This window comes from Emydura macquarii, unplaced genomic scaffold (genome assembly GCF_026122565.2).
Source record: "Emydura macquarii macquarii isolate MOO-44397 ecotype Brisbane River unplaced genomic scaffold, CSIRO-AGI_Emac_v2 contig_3220, whole genome shotgun sequence".
Lineage (NCBI taxonomy): Eukaryota > Metazoa > Chordata > Testudines > Chelidae > Emydura > Emydura macquarii.
Genome location: NW_027133357.1, coordinates 5,242,711 through 5,251,586, shown reverse-complemented (window position 1 = coordinate 5,251,586; position 8,876 = coordinate 5,242,711).

Sequence of the window (8,876 nt, the reverse complement as noted above, 5' to 3'; positions counted from 1 at the left end):
ACCTCTCTGCTCTTACTCAACATTCCCCTTTTTATGCATCCCAAGATCACATTAGCTCTTTAGGCTACAAACTCATGTTCAACTGATTATCCACCAGGACCCCAAATCATTTTCAGAGTCACCTCTTCCCAGGATAGAGTCTCCCATCCGTAAGTATGGCCTTCAGCCTTTGATCCTAGAGTTATACATTTAGCCTTATTAAAATGCACATTGTTTGCTTGCATCTAGCTTATGAAGCAATCCAGATCATTCTGAATCAGCGACCTGTCCTCTTCATTATTCAGGGTTACTGTACTGCTTCACAAGCTGGCAGCATAGGGAAAACCCACATTCACCCAATGCTATGGAATCCCAGCCCTAGAATCCTAAACAACTGGGCCGTCTATGTCTATCCACATTTACCCCATCCCCGCTTGCCTTACTACAGGGCTGGTTCATAGACACGTGCTCCTTTCACATGACCTTGTATTCCCATTCCATCAACCTGGAGAGAAGGGCCAAACTTGGCACAGGTCAGGGTGAGTCTCAGTCCTCTTACTGACAGCCAGATGTGGTAGGCTGCAGCATGGTCTCCCAAGAGAAGCAGTGGACACGCCACCATTTGGGGATAAAATTCTAGAAAATATATTGCATGAATAATAGAGTCTAAGACGGAGAATGAAGTAAATGATCCTTGACTATCTTGTTTAAAGATGTTAGCTTCTTGGTATTAAATTACCTCTCTCATTCACAATCTTTTTAAAAAATAGCATTGAAAAAAAGCTTTAAAAAAAAATTCCACATAAAAATAGTACAATTCAAGTTTTTTTTCTCCCTTGAATGGGTTAAAACTGTTTAGATTCCCCTTACTGCACTTTCCTGTCAGGTTTTGTGTTTCTCATTTGTATAAATAAATTCAAATACATTCAGTTTGCCAAACAATTCTTGGCAGCCACAATAAATTGCCTGCTCTATGAGTTACTATGCTTAAATGGGATGAGAACAGGATTCTCTTGGAAGCTCAGGTGGGGCTGGCAGACTGGATTTCATGTGCCGTTACAAAACAAACTCTGGGGTCTCTTGTTTGCAATTTTCATTTCCCAGTACTTAGCCAGGGCTGCACAATGCACACTGACAGGGCAAATACTAGGGGGGTGAGAGTTGGGGGAAGAGGGAGTGATTACACACAATGGAACAGGCCCATGCAGCTGGAGGTTTCTGGTATTCTCTGGCCCACAATCTTCTCTGCAGTGGACTGGGTTTTTCATCTGGGAATAAATAAATATTAAAATCTTTCTGTTCTTGGATGGGAGGAAGAAGAGAGAATTCTAGGTCTAAGTGAGAACATTCTAGGTATAGAATACCTGTCTGAATGTAAGTAGTTTTTTAAGAGGCACAGATATCATGGTGATAAGAACAGTATAAATATCTAAACATACACACATTGGTTTGTGAACAGCTAGTTGTCACCAGGCTAACTATCCAACCATCCAAATTCACTTCCTGGAGGAAGCTCGGATTCCCCACTTTGGACTTGCAGATACTTTCTGATTGAGCAGAAGCATCATGGGCTGTTAAGATGCGGCACCGGATGATGTTATGTATGTGTCGCTTTTCATATGACAGATTACAGACAAGTTTTTGTTTTGGATCAACACACCAAACCACAATATCTCCAGTAATAATATTTATAACATACAGCTATTTACTAATAACTGGCAGGAAGAGATGAGGGAAAATATTTACAAAAATAAAAGTAAGAAATGAAAGCCAACAGTGAGCACAGTGCTATCACATCCACCTATCCAGGTTCTTATACTGGTGTCCTTTACTGCCTACATTTAGATTTAATACAAGAATCTGTAGGCATATGCTTCAGAAACCACGATCTTTTATGATATTGTAGATGCTCGTCTCCATTAAAAGACTTTTGAAGTACATCTCATATATGCTTACACCATTTATTCTAAAGTAACATAACTGTTCTGGTTTGACCACATATATTCAAGCTAATGTCATGACCCTCTGATTTGACTGATGCTGTTAGACCTCAGAGACTAGAAGGGTTTTTCTGAGAGCTTTCCCTTTCCTTCTCTCTGCTTGGAAGTTCTCGTTGTTAATATGCTAAATAGTTAATTGCCAGAACTTCCTACATACATTAAGACCTTAAGGCTAATTTTCCCCCTCTGCAATGCTGCAGAATAGATTTCCCTCTGACAGCCATTTATTACTGCCTCTTTGAAATATGAATGAATATATTTCACTCCTACACAAAATGACCAAATATGTATTAGGATCCCCCTGAATATGTCACACTTATCTTTAAAATTCAGCTGTGGATAATAACCACAATCTTGGAAATGCAAATTGTTGAGCCAAAGTTTACGGAGGTAGCTGTAAAAGAGATGTCACCTGCAGGTTTTACTCTTAATAGGGTACAAGTGCACAGTCCTCCATAAAGCGTGATTCTCTAATGAAAACAACGAGAGTTCTGTGGCACTTTAAAGACTAACAAATTTAATTTTTATAGGCATAAGCTTTCGTGAGACTCAGCTCACTTCGTCAGATGCAGAGGTAGAATGATACAGCCTCTAATATGTCTCTAGTAAGACACCTTCCTATACCTTTGCTGATGAATGCAGGTGATTAGAGTTTGCCTGAGTGGAATCTCATATTCCCACGAATAGATTACAAATTACTGTATGTAACACTGATGTAAAGAAAAGCCCAAACAGAGATGAGGCAATGACTCATCCATGTTTAACACAGTGCCAGAAGGGTCTTCACAGATGTATCCTACCATGCCATCAGTCAGTGGATGACGTTCGCTGCCTTATCCAAGTGTTCTTGTCTACACTACAAGCACTACAGTTGTGGGGCTGCAGCTATTCTGCTGTAGCTCAGATGCTTGCTACACTGATGGAAGAGGCTTTATACTCTCACTGTAGTAAATCCACCCCTTTGAGAGGTGGTAGTTAGGTTGACGGAAGAATTCTTCCTTCAGCCTAGTGGTGTCTACCCTGGGGCTCAGGTTGGCTTACCAGCTTCTCTGCCTCATGGAGTTTCAGAGCCAGGGCCCAAGTCCAAATGGGAACGTCTACTTTGCTAATTTTAGACCTTAGCACTAGTCCTACAAGCCCGAGTCAGTTGACCCAGGCTCTGAGACTCATTGCCACGTGGGGGTGGCAGCAGATTTCTGACTCATTGCTGAAGGCAGTTCGAAGGAACAGAGCATGAATGAGTGTATGTGTGACCCTTACTGGACATTGCTATTTGAACTCCTGAACTCCTGTGCAAGGGACGCAGCTTCACAGGAAGTGGGAGCCACATGCACCGGAATTTGAAGAACCTTCATATCTTTCTTAGAATGTCCTCTGCATAGTCCCACTTAGAGGATAGTTTGGTGAGCAGTAGCCCATCAATGGAAGGTGGAACTCTGAGTCCTAACTGAACTGGGATTGAAGTAGTGCCCTACCAAACTGAGGATCCAGTCTAGATGCTAGGTCTAAGGAGCAGTGTTTTGTAAACATATGTAGCAGCCCTACAGATCTCAGTAATTGGAATGTGTCCATTGAGGTGTTATAGAGGTAGCCACTGCTCTGGTGGAATGTGATCTTATTCCAATAGGGGAAGGAATAGATACTAGCTTACAACTTTCTTCTATACACAGTCTAACCCATCTAGATAATGACTTGAAGGTATAGCCTGACCCTTACTATGAAGATAGGAATCTAAAGTTTTCTTAGCACCTAAATGATGTAACTTTGATTTCTCTATGTGAGTGTGAGGTCTAGAGAAAAAAAATTGGCCAAATGCCTGATTAATGTGGAAGTCAGATACAACCTTGGGAAATAACCTCGGGTTAGGACAAAGTACAACTTTATCCCTGTGAAAGCTGGCGAAGGGTGGATCTGCCATGAAGACATATAACTCACTCACTTACTTGGCTGATATTGTGGCTATTGTAAAAGCTGTTTTAACAGAGAGGTGGAAAAGAGAATAATCTGCCATAGACTCAAATAGAGACTTCATGAACTGCTTTAGGACTTGAGGTCCCATGATTGAACCAGGTCTCTTACTGATGGATAAATATTGGCAAGTCCCTTCATTAATCTCTTAACTATATTATGTGCAAAGACAGATTTATTATCTGTGAGTGCGTGATGTGCAACTATAGCTGCTAAATGTTCTTTCAAAGAAGATGTGGAAAGATCTGATAGCTTTAATTGAATAAATGTCCCAGAATGAATTGGACTGGTGCCTGTGGTGGATCTCTGTTTCTTGCTTATCCACCTCACAAACCTAGTCCGCTTGAGATAAGACCTTCTACCTGATTGATTTCTGGAGTTAATCAATACCTGCTGCACTTCTAAAGGGCAAGATTTTTCAATGTCTGTTAAAGTCCCATAGTCCATGCAGTCAGGTGTAGTGGGAGAGGATTCAGCAGCTGATAAATTCTTCTGTCTTGTTGAGATAATGGGCCAGTAACACTGGAAGAAGTTTGTACACTCCCTTGGAGAGATGAAGAGAGGCTGTGTACCACTGTTGTGTTGGCCATGCTGGGGCAACTAGAATGATCTTGGTTTCATTCTGTCTTATCTTCTTTTATCACTCTCTGGAGGAAAGGAAAGCGAGGGTTGGGAGGGGAGCATAGAATAGACCTTCCCCGCCCCCAAGTTCAGAAGTAACGTGTCCAGTATGGACTGACTGTCTCTCAAACCAGTCTAGCGTGGAAAGGTAAGGTATAGTGCATGCTAGAGTTAACATGTGGAAATGGAATCTTCGGATAAAGTCCTTGAACTTCCCGAGATCCAATACTGGACAAAGCCGTCTGTGTTTTTTGGTATCAGAAAATACCTGGAAAAGAAGGCCTGACCTCTGGCTTTCCTCAGAACTTCCTCTCTTGCTCCCACTTGTAACAGGGACTGAATTTCTGATCTTACCATGTTTTCATGAGAGGGGTGTTGGGTGGAGGAAGGGCTTTGAACCGAATGGCATAACCCTTTTCTGTTAACGCAGAATCTGCTTGTCCAATGTGATGGAATTCCATGTGTTGGCACAATGAGAGAGCTGGTTTCCAAAGGGTGGGGAGGGAGAGTTGGTGTAGCTTGGTCTGAAGCGTCTGATCCTCATGTCAAACTTTAGGCCTGACATTTGGACCAGAAGTCAAAGTTGAAGGTTGTTTCCCTTTCTTTCGTGGCTTCAGCGGTCTCCTTCTCTGGTGTGGCTGTGATGTGGAGGGGGTTTTGCTGTAGAAAATGACACTGGAAATAGTAAGACGATAAAGATGGGGAATAAAACTGCCTATGGTACCTGAAGACAGTCCAGAGCTTTTTCTCCCAGTCAGTAGGAAAACATCAAAATCTTGCTGTAGACCTTGTGTCCTTCAGCTTCTCCAGTATCTCATCAGTCTCATTAGAGAACCCATTCCCTTCAAAAGGACGACCTTCTACTTTTGAGTTGGTTTCTGGAGGAAGAGTAGAAGACCTCAGCCATTCATATCTGCAAAGTGTACTGACATCAAAGGAGGCTCTGATTACATGTTTTGCCATTTTCTGACCTTCAGTTATTAAAGGCGTTAGCTAACTTATGCTGTTCCACAGGGAGTGCTTTTGCAAACACAGAAATCTGCTCCCATCAGCGATATTGAAACTGTGACATCACTGCCTGGTAATTTGCCACTTATACCAAAGTGAAGCAGAATGAGATTATCCTTTTCTATGTCTATGCTCCACTGCTGCTAAATTGTAGAGAATTAGGGTTAGGGTGCATGCGAAAGAAAGAAAACCTCTTGTGGTAGCTGATACAACTTGTCAGCCTTTTTTGGAAAATGCTTAAAAAAACAAAGGGGTAGACCAACCAGCTTCCACTGATTGCAATAAATCATCTAAAATTGGCAGAGTGAGTTTATTCTTTGATAGAGGACCTACGATCATAAGCTTTCCTCCAGTGTGTGGATGAAAGCTTCAGAATCATGGCCATTCAAGATCATGAAACTGCAAAGCATCCTCAGAAGGAAAGAAAGCTGAAGCAACTACAACATATTCATCTGGGGGAAAATTCAGCTTCCAACTCTGCCTCTAACTGCTGGTATTCCATTAGAGACACAGGCTTGTCTTCTTCCTCTGATAAGGTGTCAGGCACTGTGGTGGGAGAATGCTCCAGAAACCAGGTGAGGTGACCAGATCCAGTAACCTCTGCTCTAAGGATTGAGTCTTTTCCTGGGCCCTGGATGGAAAGACATTCCTATGACTGTGGAACATCTCTGTAGTACTTAGGCAACAACCATTAGCCCTATCCAGCCCAGAATGGGCCTTGTCAATTGTGCCAATAATGAAACTCCAGCACCATTTTGTATCTTGAAGTGTGAGATGTATGCAATGTGCCTAGATGTATACTCTCTCTCTCTGACAGTGAAACTCAGAGGAATATCTGTAATCTTGGCACAATCCAGTTTTTCCTCAGACAGTGGTTCCAACCTAGATGCTATTCGTGAAGATACATGTCCAGGCATGTGCAAAAGTGAGAAGGGTGAAATAACTTTATTGTGAGAGGTTTGATGGTGTTTTAGAAGGCAGAAGGGAAATGTCTGGGGAAATCTGAGACAAGTCATCCAGCCTCCTTTGTTTCTCAGGTGGGTTTGTGCAAGAAGGGAAAGATGCAGCAACTTACCTTTTCTCCCTTCTAGGTGAAGTGTCTTGTGGATCCAGCAAACAATCATCCAATTGCAGATTCCTGGGATGCCACCTCAGTGAGAGTGGAAGCTGAATAAACTGGTGACAAAGAAGCTACCACTAATTCCAGGATCTCTTTGGATCCATTGCAATCCTCGGAACTGGGAAATGATCTTTACACAAAGATTGACCCTCATCTGAGATCCTAGTCTTTGGGCTTGTCTATATGGTGTCTTTGTGCGCAGCAAGCTGGGGTGTAAGTCTGCAACACATCAGCCTGCTGAAAACTAAGTTGCCACGTAGACCTTGTTACCGCTTACTAGTGTGCTTTAACGTACTGCTGTTTTGGTTTAGAATTAGTTGTTCTTGGCTCTTCCTCTGACAGACTGGAGGAGTCTTGTGAATATGATTTAGCCCTGCTTACAGGAGCCTTTTTGTCCTGCACAGGCTTTTTCAGAACTGATATAGGTGGAACTGATGAATCATTTTGTGGTTTGGCTCTTATCTCAGATGCTGACACCGACAAAGTCTCTAAGTGCTTCAAAGTCAGATCTGATGACTTAGGAACTGGCTGCTCTGCAGCCTTGGAACCTGATCCTGAGACCAGAGTCTTTTGCACAGTGGTCTTCTTTGATCCAGAGGTGACTAGAGCCAACATCAGTCTTTGTGATCAGGTTGCAGATCAGAGACCGGCAGAGGTGCCAGATCTAAGAGGATTCATGACCAGAGCTTCATGAAGCTATAAGGCTTGCAATCTGTTCTGGTCTTTCTTGTGCACTCTAGGGGTAAATGCACTGCTGACAGAGCATCTTGGAGGACAGTAGCCTTCACCAAGGCATGCCAAACATCTAGTATGGGCATCCAACTCCACAAAGACTGCTGGGCAAGAAGCATACCTTTTAAAGCCAGGTCTCTACCTTCAGATGTGCCATGAAACCAGTAACCAGAAACTATAAACTAAACTAAGAATAAAACTTTTCCTTACCAAACTAACTAAACCTAACCTATATGACTAGTACTGACAACATAAAAGTAAACTACACTAACTTAAGGCCCTGTATTTTTCTTGAAAGAAGGATCCAAAGTGATTCACTTGCCTCTGCTGCTGCCGTTGGAAGAACGGAGGTTGCAGAGAATGCCATACACACCTTTTATAGCCTCACCCTCAGGATGCTCGGGGACACAGACGGGGAAGAGCAGGAGGAGAGTATGAGTGCTCTAATGGGCACTGCTGTGGAAAGGTTCTGCTATCTGAGCAGCACCTGCTGGTGCATCCTGTGAGTGGGAGAATGCTGTGGACACTCGAAGAACTGATTTATACTGTGAATGCAACATACCAGTGCAAGGACAAACAATGTGATTTCATGCACACAGATCCAAACGTGATGGACACATTTGAAAAAATTAGATTCTCCTTGCAACAATGCACATGCCTACTACAAATGGGCCCTTAATAATGTGTCACTCTTTCCTGCTCCAAAATATTTAAAAGAAGTGAGATGTCTAATTACATCCATATTTATAGATCTAGGCAAATATTTCATCAGGCCCAGGAGCTTAATCTTTCTTTAATGTTCAGATGGAGAAAACTTTATTCACATCGATGAGCAGTTATTCTCATGACTAGAGCCACTGACTTCAATGCATCAATTTGTATGAGTAAGTGGTCACAAATATGGGTAAAAGGTTCACAATCTGGCCATTTATGAGTATGGGGTATTGGAAAAGCTTTCCTGCATTAACTATTTCATATATGTAAGTGAAGTCTCCATGATAGTTGATTCACAGTTCAATAGGTCAGCAAAAGAGTTGCATCATCCACATAGTTTACTTTGTCAGCAAGCAATTCACTTCCATCTGCCATATGCAGAGGAGCAGTTATCCACCCTGGTGCGCCAAAGACTCTTCTAAATACTTAGTGAAATTGTTGTTTCTCGCTTTGGTCTGCTTATATGTGTGATTCATGTGCTGTCTTATACCATCTGATAATTTGCATATATCAGACTTCTAGTCACATTGTTCATCCAAGATTTTAGGTTTGCCTTTTTTTTTGTAATCTAGGACAGCTTTATGCTGGCCTGCAGGGATTTGCTAATGGCTAAATCAATTTCACTAACCTAGTCTTCCTTTCAGTGTAGCTTGAAAGGCAAATATCTCAACTACAACCAATTACAGTTGTTCACAAAATATAGTCAAGTCTTTTTCACAGTCTATAGAAGCATC